Source organism: Anolis sagrei, chromosome Y, assembly GCF_037176765.1.
Source record: "Anolis sagrei isolate rAnoSag1 chromosome Y, rAnoSag1.mat, whole genome shotgun sequence".
NCBI lineage: Eukaryota > Metazoa > Chordata > Lepidosauria > Squamata > Dactyloidae > Anolis > Anolis sagrei.
The window spans coordinates 25522347-25536194 of NC_090035.1; positions in this window are offsets into that span (position 1 = coordinate 25522347).

Sequence of the window (13848 nt, forward strand, 5' to 3'; positions counted from 1 at the left end):
GTGTAAGATGCACTCTTTGGAAAAGAAAGAATCTGGTTTTTTTTTCAAATGCTTTGTGACTCGCTTGAAAGATAAAAGTGGGAGGAAAATAAAAATAAAAATAATGTCTTGTAATAATAAGTGCAAAACTATATAATATGTCTTAAAATAATAAATGTAAAACTATTATTATTGTTATTATTGTATTGTCAAAAGCTTTCATGGCTGGAATTGTGGCGGCCATTAGGAGAAAAATAATATAATAATTATAAAAATGCATTTAAAATGAACAGTAAAAGTCTTACCTTTGCTGACGCCTGAAAAGGAGAGCAAGGGAAATTCGACAGATGCTATGAAAGGTTGGGGTAGCTTGCTCCTTAAATAAATATTTGAAGAAGCGAAGGTTGTGAGGCTAAACTTAGAAACCTGGCACTTAAGATAAATCGATAATAATTGATCCAAGACCGGAACATCTAAGGTCATATAGTAAGACAGCGCCATCTCCTGTCTATTTGATGTAAACAGCAGGCAATTTCAGACGCATTCTATAAAGTGATCAATTCTAGTAAAATAAGATTATGAAAATAATTACAGAAGAATTAATAAGATAATTACTTTGAATAAGTTTATATTAAAAGCATATATATGAAGTTATGATTCATTTTAAGGTTTAAGAAAATTAGGAACACGTCATCTGGGTGTAAGGCTAAGGGCTAATGGAAAAACATATTTGGAGGCGTGATGATTTGCCAAAAGTGTTCTTATATAAGAATTCTGTTAATGATTATGTATTGTGTACGTGGCAGAGTTGGTATACGCATGTGCAAACTGGTAATTCTCTCTATAAATACTGGGCTGATTTGGACAGTGCTTGGTGCTTCATCAGCCATCTTGAAGAGCTGGGTGTGAAGATCCCTTACCTTGCTAGCCGGGGTGGCAGGGCCCAGGAGAGACAGGCTAGGTGGTTTCAGCTTAGAAGGCCTGGCAGGGAGCGGCAGGAGCCATTTTGGTTTAGGGAAAAGCTCCAGTTCAGAGAGGGGGAGTGGCCTAGGCCTGGGCCAGCCCAAAAACAGCCAGGATTGGTTTGTTAAAGGGGGGCGGAGTTAGCCTGTTGTAGGGAAAGTAAGAAGCTGCTTTTAGTCAGTTCAGTTCAGTTCTGGTTGATGTTAGAGATAGAGCAGGGTTAGAGAAGCTTGTAGGAGTTCCTGATTAGAATAGGCAGTTTGCCTGAAGTTTGCACAACAAAGTAGGCTGTGGCAGACTGGTTACAGCTATTTTAGAGAAGAAATAGCTGGGTTTTGTATAGGAACTGTAACAAAGATAGAACCATTCTCTCATGCAACCGATACGCTTTTAAGAACAAGAACACTTTAATTGTAACAGCCAAGCCTATTCAACTGCATTCGCTTTATTCTGTAACTTCTATTCAATAAACCTTTCTTGTATTTGTTTGAACTTAAGCCTGAGTCAAGTGCCATTTGTGGATTTAGTCCCTTTTCTTTTTAATTCAACCTCATCTGTTTTCCTTATAAAAAAGCCCTTTTAATAGACAATACTTGGTGGTGTTTTAAACAACCTTTTTAACATTTTAAATAGCTAGAGGGTTCCTGATTCTTTTAGTTTATGGTGGCAGCGAAGGTTTTAATAAAGAGACATCCCCTCAAGTGTTATCTAAGTGCCAAAGTGGTGTGAATTCCTTATTAAAGGAGGGACAGTGGTGGGGTTTGTTTAACCCCCTGCCCAAATAGCATAAAGGAGCCTTTATACTGGGCACCCTTACCTGGGTAAGAATAAATGCTGGAAACTTGCAAAGCTGTCTCTGTCTTTTCCTTCTCCACGGATCTCTTTGAATCCTGAAAAATGGCAGCAGGGTGCTGCAACATATGGCGCCCGAACAGGGACTTGAGAGCGGAGGAGAAGGAAATGGTAAGCCTTTTGGGGGCTGATGCCTCACACTCAGGGGGCAGAATAAGGCATGGACCAGGAAGAATGAAAAATGGGTACCCACAAAAGAAAAATCGGTCTGCTCCTGGTCTGCTCCTTCCCCAGCCCTCGTGACTGAAGTGCATTGAGAAGTAACAGCTGCAGTTCCAGAATAAGGGGAAAAGGGAAAAGCTAGCTTTTTAAGGTATAAGAAAGGCACTTTGGATGTGCCTGGGGGAACATTTTAAAGAGGTACTGCAGGCCTCAAGTAAAATCCCCCCGAGTGACGCTTTTGCCACAGAAATCGCACTCTCAGGTTGGAAAGATGCACTTTCAAAGGGAAAAGTGTTAAGGAAAACTTTATGTTGATTATCTGTGTTGTGTGTTGTGGAATCTGTCTGTGTCTATATGCATTATCCATTCTTGCTGCTTTGCAACCCTATGCACACATTTGTTTATTAATGCCTGTTTTTGTTTTGAGATGTTTATAATGAAAAGAGACTAATGGTTTCAGGCTTCTGGGAAAAAGCCAGGATGAAAAAGAAAAGAAAAATGAGAGAAAAATGAGAGAAAAATGAGGTGGGGAAAGGAAACATTATGTGCAATATGGTGATATGGTGCCTGTCTTTTGGGGAAAGGAGAAAATGTCCATTTACATTTCCTGAAAACATGAATGTGTGTGTGTGGCTAGCCAAAAAGAATGTATGTAGCTGTTTGTGTTGTGGGCAAAATAATCTTTACAGGTTTCAAATAAAAAGAAAAAGAGGATAATTCAGGAAAAACCTGGAATAATGATGATGGGAAATGCCAAGTTTACATGTTTTCATGTGGGTAAGCAAAACCAAGAAGAAAGTTAAGGTATGTGAAGAATATAGGAAAGCAAGGAAAAAGCAAGTCAGAATAAGAGAATATGGTCAATCACAGGAGAAAAACCAATATGTGTGATTGCCTAGGGGGAAGAGAACAGGGTAGAATTGAAATGATAAATGTAGCCAGAGAATGAGAATATAGAGAAAGTTATACAGTGGTGATGGAATGACAGGAAGAGAATGAATAAAGATTTAGCATTCAACTTGAGATGTTGAAATGTGAATGAATAGATTCCCTTTTGAGGGTTTAGATAAATGTTTGGCAATATTGCGGTTTAGAATAAATGAATGCATGTATGAAATCAGATTTGGATGCATTAGACTGTTGTATGAGGTTGATTGTGTTTAAATATTTGGTGGGTTAAAAGGGAAATTAATTATTATGTGTTGAGAGTATTCAAAAGTGGCCACTTGAATGCTCTCACTGGGAAAAGGGAAAGGAAAAATTGGAAACTTTTAGAAAGAGGAAAAATTGATACTAGTTTTGAAACTGTCCCATATAGGAAAAAAGTAGTGACAATTTGAGATACATTTAAATATAGAAGATTTTGTGGGGAGAGCTATGATAAATTGAATGTTATGGGGATATTTGCTAATATATTTTATTAATTGACATGCACACCCCCTCTTAAAAGCTCAAAAATGTCGGTAACTGAATTGATAGGTGAATGAAGATAGATTATGGTAATATGATGTGGAAGTGAAGGGGAATTAAGCATTAAGCAAAGAAGTACAGATTTTGGAAATGGTATTAATTGTATAATTACATTGGCCTGTTACAGTATCCCCTGTTTTGTCAGAGGACCTAGAGTGGCTGAAAGGTCTTGGAAGTGTGTTCCCTATGACAAGAGTGGAAAGGGTCTACTGCTTGACGAATTCCCACTGCTACCAGGAAGTGCCAAATCGTGGATGAATTAAGCCTGCTTAAAAAGGAGACCATACAGCAAAGGGCCCTGACTTACAACTTAAGAGTTGAATGACTGAATAAAGAACTAATTAAACCATACATAAATAAAAAGACATATTTCAAAGACTTAGAACATAAGAGAATAAAGTTGCCCTGAATAGGAGAGAGATCCAGCATTTGAAAGCTGTAAGAAGAAAGAAGAAAGAAGATTGGATGGACTTTCGGGGTTGGGAGTGTGTTATTATGGGACTCCTTATTATATTGGGGTTGGTGTGGTTGTGTTACAATTATAGACATGTCTTTTGGGGGAAAGCATATACACTTAGGCATGTGGTATATTTATTACCTGATTATGTTGAGTATGCTCATCCCGAAGGTAGTACAGGGGGGATGGGAGCAAAACATATTCCACAAGATGATTCAGGATATAGCGAATGAGACAGAAGTTACTGAGTGTTGGATTTGCAGTCATGGGCCTACTTCCCAGCATGAGGGATGGCCACTAATGGTAGGAACATTATTAAGTCAAAAAGGATGGAGCGCTTTACAGCCTCAAAATTATGAGATGACTGACACCTTACTTGATCCAGGACAAGCTATAGTGACACATGAAGGGACCTCACCGGAGGCCCCAGCATGCATTACTTGGGAAAAAGATGAGAGGTGGACACAAGATCAGGGAAACCCTCTCCACACACACCAAATAGAACTTGGTCATTATCCCAATTACAATCTCCTTCTCCATGTATTCAAAACAGAGGCTTCTGAGGACATTAGCCTCCTAGCCCGTTTAGAACACTCTAAAAGGGTAAAAAGATTTGATGGTGTTGTTTCACCAGGACTGGGTACCCACATTAAACAGGCCCAGGCAAAAGTGGCCAGCAAAAGTCGTGACCCACCAAGGACCCCCAGCAGGGAGTTACCGCAGGGTCAGGGGGAACCACCCAATGAAAGACCACAGCAGAGTCGAGGAGAACCAAATCCTTCCAAAGTGGTAAAGGAGGTGGAACCCCGTCAGGCTGTGCCTAAATCTATGGTATCCAAAGCAGGGTTATCTCCTGGGCTATACTGGATTTGCGGGCTGTGGGCAGGAAAGGTTTTGCCCCCTTTTTGGGCCGGGATGTGTAACATAGGTACCCTAATGCTAGCAGATGTGACAATATACACAGAACAACAATCCCAAATGACTTGGAAAAGGGAGCATGAAGAACAACGTTTAAAAAGAGCTTATGATGAAGCAGTTGGATATGACCCAGACCAAACTTATTTAAATGAAGGAGAAAAGTTGGGAGCCATCTTGTTCCCTGCTGTGGGCGTAGCGCTGAATATAAGACAGATTCAGAAACTCTCAGCTCAAGTTGAAAGGTTGGCAAACAAAACTGTGGCTGGAATCAGGGCTCTGCAGATGGAAGTTGATTCCTTGGCAGGGGTCCTAATGCAACACAAACTTGATTTGGACTACCTATTGTCTGCAGAAGGAGGATTATGTGCTTTTAAAAATACTACCACATGTTGCCACTATATCAACAAGTCAGGCGAGGTCGAATCTGATATGAATAAGATACAGGAAATAGTATCTACTATCAGAACTGGATACGCCCCAAAGGGAGAGAGTGTTTTTGGCTGGTTAACTTCTTGTTTGCCAAATTTACAGTGGTTAAAAAACCTTGTCGTCATAGGATTTGTTATCTTGATATTTGTTATCCTAATCATGTTCCTACTACCTTGCGTAATAGCGTGCTTAAGAAATAAAATTGAAGGGATTGTCATTGCTGCTAATGTCAGACATGGTATTATGGATATGGAGATGGAAGAGATGAAGAGATTATCCAGGGAAGAAAAGGTGATATAATCACACTTAGAGTGTGACTCTGAAAAATGGGAATTTTCTTCGTCACAAAAAAAAGGAGGGAATGTGGCGGCCATTAGGAGAAAAATAATATAATAATTATAAAAATGCATTTAAAATGAACAGTAAAAGTCTTACCTTTGCTGACGCCTGAAAAGGAGAGCAAGGGAAATTTGAAAGGTTGGGGTAGCTTGCTCCTTAAATAAATATTTGAAGAAGCTAAAGTTGTGAGGCTAAACTTAGAAACCTGGCGCTTAAGATAAATCGATAATAATTGATCCAAGACTGGAACATCTAAGGTCATATAGTAAGACAGCGCCATCTCCTGTCTATTTGATGTAAACAGCAGGCAATTTCAGACGCATTCTATAAAGTGATCAATTCTAGTAAAATAAGATCTAGTAAAAAAGTCTAGTAAAACAATTTCATAGTCCAGAAGGTAGAAGAGGCAACAAGAGTGTTGGCTACGCTTGATCTCATCCTAACAAATGCGGAGGACCTGATCGATGCGGTTGAAGTGGTCGGATCCTTAGGGGCAAGTGACCATGTGCTCCTGCAATTTGAGGTACAAAGGAAGGCCGAAACTAAGACAAGTCAAACCCGCATTTTGGACTTTAGGAGAGCTGATTTCCAAAAAATGAAGGAAACGCTGAGCAGCATTCCGTGGACACAGATACTACATGATAAGGGAGTTACGGATGGATGGGAATTTCTCAAGAGTAAAATATTCAAGGCACAATTGGAAACTGTGCCAATAAAGAGAAAAATAAGACAAGTGCAAAGAAGCCAGAATGGGTGTCCAAAGAACTTCTAACTGTGCTAAAACACAAAAGAGATATGCACAAAAAGTGGAAAAAGGGAGAAATCACCAAAGAAGAATTCAAACGAATAGCCAACACCTGTAGGGAAAAGGTCCGCAAGGCTAAAGCACAAAACGAGCTCAGGCTTGCCAGGGACATTAAAAACAATAAAAAGGGATTCTTTTCTTATGTCAGTAGAAAAAGGAAAAACAAGGAGGCGATAGGACCTCTTCGAGGAGAAGATGGGGCAATGCTGACAGGGGATAGGGAAAAGGCAGAACTACTAAATACCTTCTTTGCCTCGGTCTTATCACAAAAAGAAAGTCATCTTCAACCTCAGCAAGACGGACTGGATGAGGGATTTGAGGACATCCAACTCCAAATTGGGAAACAAGTTGTCCAGGAATACCTGGCCGCTCTAAATGAGTTCAAGTCCCCAGGGCCAGATCAACTACAACCAAGAGTATTGAAGGAACTAGCGGAAGTCATTTCGGAACCATTGGCAACCATCTTTGAGAGTTCTTGGAGAACAGGAGAAGTTCCAGCAGATTGGAGGAGGGCCAATGTGGTCCCAATCTTCAAGAAGGGAAAAAAGGATGACCCAAACAACTACCGTCCGGTCAGCCTCACGTCAATACCAGGCAAGATTCTGGAAAAGATTGTTAAGGAAGTGGTCTGCAAACACTTAGAAACAAATACGGTCATTGCTAATATTCAACATGGATTTATCAAAAACAAGTCATGTCAGACTAATCTGATCTCTTTTTTCGATAGAGTTACAAGCTGGGTAGATGCGGGAAATGCCGTGGATGTAGCGTACTTGGATTTCAGTAAGGCCTTCGACAAGGTCCCCCATGACCTGCTGGCAAACAAACTAGTCCAATGTGGGCTAGGCAAAACTAGGGTGAGGTGGATCTGTAATTGGTTAAATGGACGAACCCAGAGGGTGCTCACCAATGCTTCCTCTTCATCCTGGAAAGAAGTGACGAGCGGAGTGCCGCAGGGTTCCGTCCTGGGCCCGGTCCTGTTCAACATCTTTATTAATGACTTAGATGAAGGGTTAGAAGGCAGGATCATCAAGTTTGCAGACGACACCAAATTGGGAGGGATAGCCAATACTCCAGAGGACAGGAGCAGGATTCAAAACGATCTTGACAGATTAGAGAGATGGGCCAAAACTAACAAAATGAAGTTCAACAGTGAGAAATACAAGATACTCCACAGGAAAAACAAAATGCAAAGCTACAGAATGGGGGATGCCTGGCTCGAGAGCAGTACGTGTGAAAAAGATCTTGGAGTCCTCGTGGACAACAAGTTAAACATGAGCCAACAATGTGATGAGGCGGCAAAAAAAGCCAATGGGATTTTGGCCTACATCAATAGGAGCATAGTGTCTAGATCTAGGGAAGTAATGCTACCCCTCTATTCCGCTTTGGTTAGGCCACACCTGGAATATTGTGTCCAATTCTGGGCACCACAATTCAAGAGAGATATTGAAAAGCTGGAATGTGTCCAGAGGAGGGCGACCAAAATGATCAAGAGTCTGGAGAACAAGTCCTATGAGGAGTGGCTTAAGGAGCTGGGCATGTTTAGCCTGAAGAAGAGAAGGCTGAGAGGAGATATGATGTTGTTGTTGTTGTTCATTCGTTCAGTCGTATCCGACTCTTCGTGACCTCATGGACCAGCCTACGCCAGAGCTCCCTGTCGGCCGTTACCACCCCCAGCTCCCTCAAGGTCAGTCCAGTCACTTCAAGGATGCCATCCATCCATCTTGCCCTTGGTCTGCCCCTCTTCCTTTTGCCTTCCGCTTTCCCCAGCATAATTGTCTTCTCTAGGCTTTCCTGTCTCCTCATGATGTGGCCAAAGTACTTCAACTTTGTCTCTAGTATCTTTCCCTCCAGTGAGCAGTCGGGCTTTATTTCCTGGAGGATGGACTGGTTGGATCTTCTCGCAGTCCAAGGCACTCTCAGAACTTTCCTCCAACACCACAGCTCAAAAGCATCGATCTTCCTTCGCTCAGCCTTCCCTAAGGTCCAGCTCTCACATCCGTAGGTGACTACAGGGAATACCATGGCTTTGACTAGGCGGATCTTTGTTGCCAGTCTGATGTCTCTACTCTTCACTATTTTATCGAGACTGGACATTGCTCTCCTCCCAAGAAGTAAGCGTCTTCTGATTTCCTGGCTACAGTCTGCATCTGCAGTAATCTTTGTACCTAGAAATACAAAGTCTGTCACGGCCTCCACGGTTTCTCCCTCTATTTTCCAGTTGTCAATCATTCTTGTTGCCATAATCTTGGTTTTTTTGACGTTTAGCTGCAACCCGGCTTTTGCGCTTTCTTCTTTCACCTTGATTAGAAGGCTCCTCAGCTCCTCCTCGCTTTCGGCCATCAGAGTGGTGTCATCTGCATATCTGAGGTTGTTAATGTTTCTTCCAGCAATTTTCACCCCAGCTTTGCATTCATCCAGCCCCGCACATCGCATGATGTGTTCTGCATACAAGTTAAAAAGGTTGGGTGAGAGTATGCAGCCTTGCCGTACGCCTTTCCCAATCTTGAACCAGTCTGTTGTTCCGTGGTCGGTTCTGACTGTTGCTACTTGGTCCTTGTACAGATTCCTCAGGAGAGAGACAAGGTGGCTTGGGATGCCCATCCCACCAAGAACTTGCCACAATTTATTATGATCCACACAGTCAAAGGCTTTAGAATAGTCAATGAAGCAGAAGTAGATGTTTTTCTGAAACTCCCTGCCTTTCTCCATTATCCAGCGGATATTGGCAATCTGGTCTCTCGTTCCTCTGCCTTTTCTAAACCCAGCTTGAACATCTGGCAACTCTCGCTCCATGTATTGCTGGAGTCTTCCTTGCAGGATCTTGAGCATTACCTTACTGGCATGAGAAATAAGGGCCACTGTACGGAAGTTTGAGCAGTCTTTCGCATTTCCCTTTTTTGGTATGGGGATATAAGTTGATTTTTTCCAGTCTGATGGCCATTCTTGTGTTTTCCATATTTGCTGGCATATGGCATGCATCACCTTGACACCATCATCTTTTAAGATTTTAAACAGTTCAGCTGGGATCCCATCATCTCCTGCTGCCTTGTTGTTAGCAATGCTTCTTAAGGCCCATTCAACCTCACTCCTCAGGATGTCTGGTTCTAATTCATTCACCACACCGTCAAAGCTATCCTCGATATTGTTATCCTTCCTATACAGATCTTCTGTATAGTCTCGCCACCTTCTCTTGATCTCTTCAGCTTCTGTTAGGTCCATGCCATCTTTGTTTCTTATCATACCAATTTTTGCCTGAAATTTACCTCCAATGTTTCTAATTTTCTGGAAGAGGTCTCTTGTCCTTCCTATTCTGTTGTCTTCTTCCACTTCCATGCATTGCTTGTTTAAAAATAGTTCCTTATCTCTTCTGGCTAACCTCTGGAATTGCGCATTTAACTGGGCATATCTCCCCTTATCACTGTTTCCTTTTGCTTTCCTCCTTTCTTGGGCTACTTCCAGCGTCTCAGCAGACAACCATTTTGCCTTCTTGGTTTTCTTTTTCTTTGGAACGTACTTTGTTCCGCCTCCTGAACAATATCGCGGACTTCTGTCCATAGTTCTTCTGGGACTCTGTTTACTAAATCTAGTCCTTCAAATCTGTTCTTCACTTCCACTGTATATTCGCTAGGAATGTTAGTGAGATCATATCTAACTGGTCTGTGTATTTTCCCTGATCTCTTTAGTTTTATTCTAAATTGGGCAATAAGAAGTTCGTGATCTGAGCTACAGTCAGCCCCAGGTCTTGTTTTCACCGACTGGATGGATGTCCGCCACCTTTGGCTGCAAAGGATGTAGTCAATCTGATTTCGGTGTTAACCATCTGGTGAGGTCCATGTATAAAGCCGTCTTTTAGGTTGTTGGAAGAGAGTATTCGTTATACACAGCAAGTTTTCCTGGCAGAATTCTATCAGCCTGCGTCCCGCTTCATTTTGTTCTCCCAGACCATGCTTGCCTGTGATCCCAGTTGTCATTTGACTTCCCACCTTGGCATTCCAGTCTCCTGTAATGAAAATAATGTCTCTTTTTGGTGTATTATCCAGTAGGTCCTGCAGATCTTCATAGAACTGATCTACTTCTGCTTCTTCAGCAGCTGTGGTTGGGGCGTATATTTGGATCACTGTGATGTTGAAAGGCTTTCCTTGCACTCGAATTGAGATCATTCTGTCATTTTTTGGGTTGTATCCAAGCACCGCTTTAGCGAATTTCTTATTAATTATGAAGGCTACTCCATTTCTTCGATGTTCCTCTTGTCCGCAGTAGTAGATCTGGTGGTCATCTGATGTGAAGTGGCCCATTCCAGTCCATTTCAGTTCGCTGACCCCCAGAATGTCTATCTTTAGTCTTGACATCTCACCAATAACAACATCCAATTTGCCCTGGCTCATAGATCTTACATTCCAGGTTCCTATGGTGTGTTGATCTTTAGAGCATCGGATTCGTCGTTCACCTCCAGTACCGTCGGCCGCTAGCCTTCCTTTCGGCTTTGAGCTAGCTGCGTCATCACATCTGGGGCTAGTTGAACTTATCCTCTGCTCCTCCCCAGTAGCATTTTGGCCATCTTCCTACCTGGGAGTCCCATCTTCCAATGGCATACCGACATATCTCTGGTTGTACTGGTCCATTTAGTTTTCTTGGCAAGGATACTGGAGTGGTTTGCCATTGCCTTCCCCAGGGATCACGCTTGGTCTGACCTCTCTGCCACAACCGTCCCGTCTTGGGTGGCCCTTCACGGTTTCGCTCATGACATCATTGAAGTGCTCAAGCTCCAGCGCCCCGACAAGGCGGTGATCCTTTGCTGGAGATATGGAGATATGATAGCCATTTATAAATATGTGAGAGGAAGCCACAGGGAGGAGGGAGCAAGCTTGTTTTCTGCTTCCTTCGAGACTAGGACGCGGAACAATGGCTTCAAACTACAAGAGAGGAGATTCTATCTGAACACGAGGAAGAACTTCCTGACTGTGAGAGCCATTCAGCAGTGGAACTCACTGCCCTGGAGTGTGGTGGAGGCTCCTTCTTTAGAAGCTTTTAAACAGAGGCTGGATGGCCATCTGTCAGGGAAGCAATATTCCTGCTTCTTGGCAGGGGGTTGGACTGGATGGCCCATGAGGTCTCTTCCAACTCTTTGATTCTATGATTCTATAAGCAAGGCTTTTGTGTTCTTTTTTTTGGCTCAAAGGTTAGCTAATGCGATGGCTCCATAGAAACGGGGGTGGGAGTTGTAGTTGGTGAGACTCTTTCTAGGGCAGGGCAGGGCAGGGGAGGCTCAAGACCTTGCCAAACTACAACTCCCACGATCTCATACCATTGAGCCATCAATGGTAGTCAACGTGGTGTCAAAACTGCATTCATTCGACAGCATAGGTGCACCCAGAATATGCTATGGACCTTGTAAAACTACCATTCCCGGTATCCCATTGCCTTGAGCCGATGTAAGCTATGTATGTTCATTATATCATGATGCACCCTTTGTCATACTACAACTTGCAGAATACTGTCGCATTGTTAGAGTAGTGGATCCACTCCACAGTGTCAATGCAGCCCTTTATAACTATATCTCCCAGGATTCCATAGCCTTAAGCTATGGCAGCTAAAGTGGTATCAAATTGCATTAATTGCACAGTGTAGATGCACCCGAGGGGAACTTTGCCAAACCCTGAGGTATTTAGCAACTCCGGTCTATTATTATTATCATTATTATCCTAATTACTACTACTGTTAATACTATTATTATTACTATTATATTATTATATATTTTATATTATATTTTATAATTATTACCTATTATTATTATCATAATTACTACTATTAATACTATTATTATTATTACTATTATTATATGATTATATATTTTATATTAGATTTTATAATTATTATTACCTATTATAATCGATTATATTATATATTATATATTATTATAAGATAAGAAACAAAGATGGCAGGGACCTAAGCTGAAGAGATCAAGAGAAGGTGGCGAGACTATACAGAAGATCTGTATAGGAAGGATAATAATATCGAGGATAGCTTTGATGGTGTGGTGAATGTATTAGAACCAGACATCCTGAGGAGTGAGGTTGAATGGGCCTTAAGAAGCATTGCTAACAACAAGGCAGCAGGAGATGATGGGATCCCAGCTGAACTGTTTAAAATCTTAAAAGATGATGCTGTCAAAGTGATGCATGCCATTTGCCAGCAAATATGGAAAACACAAGAATGGCCATCAGACTGGAAAAAATCAACTTATATCCCCATACCAAAAAAGGGAAATGCGAAAGACTGCTCAAACTTCCGTACAGTGGCCCTTATTTCTCATGCCAGTAAGGTAATGCTCAAGATCCTGCAAGGAAGACTCCAGCAATACATGGAGCGAGAGTTGCCAGATGTTCAAGCTGGGTTTAGAAAAGGCAGAGGAACGAGAGACCAGATTGCCAATATCCGCTGGATAATGGAGAAAGGCAGGGAGTTTCAGAAAAACATCTACTTCTGCTTCATTGACTACTCTAAAGCCTTTGACTGTGTGGATCATAATAAATTGTGGCAAGTTCTTGGTGGGAAGGGCATACCAAGCCACCTTGTCTCTCTCCTGAGGAATCTGTACAAGGACCAAGTAGCAACAGTCAGAACCGACCACGGAACAACAGACTGGTTCAAGATTGGGAAAGGCGTACGGCAAGGCTGCATACTCTCACCCAACCTTTTTAACTTGTATGCAGAACACATCATGCGATGTGCGGGGCTGGATGAATGCAAAGCTGGGGTGAAAATTGCTGGAAGAAACATTAACAACCTCAGATATGCAGATGACACCACTCTGATGGCCGAAAGCGAGGAGGAGCTGAGGAGCCTTCTAATCAAGGTGAAAGAAGAAAGCGCAAAAGCCGGGTTGCAGCTAAACGTCAAAAAAACCAAGATTATGGCAACAAGAATGATTGACAACTGGAAAATAGAGGGAGAAACCGTGGAGGCCGTGACAGACTTTGTATTTCTAGGTGCAAAGATTACTGCAGATGCAGACTGTAGCCAGGAAATCAGAAGACGCTTACTTCTTGGGAGGAGAGCAATGTCCAGTCTCGATAAAATAGTGAAGAGTAGAGACATCAGACTGGCAACAAAGATCCGCCTAGTCAAAGCCATGGTATTCCCTGTAGTCACCTACGGATGTGAGAGCTGGACCTTAGGGAAGGCTGAGCGAAGGAAGATCGATGCTTTTGAGCTGTGGTGTTGGAGGAAAGTGCTGAGAGTGCCTTGGACTGCGAGAAGATCCAACCAGTCCATCCTCCAGGAAATAAAGCCCGACTGCTCACTGGAGGGAAAGATACTAGAAACAAAGTTGAAGTACTTTGGCCACACCATGAGGAGACAGGAAAGCCTAGAGAAGACAATTATGCTGGGGAAAGTGGAAGGCAAAAGGAAGAGGGGCCGACCAAGGGCAAGATGGATGGATGGCATCCTTGAAGTGACTGGACTGACC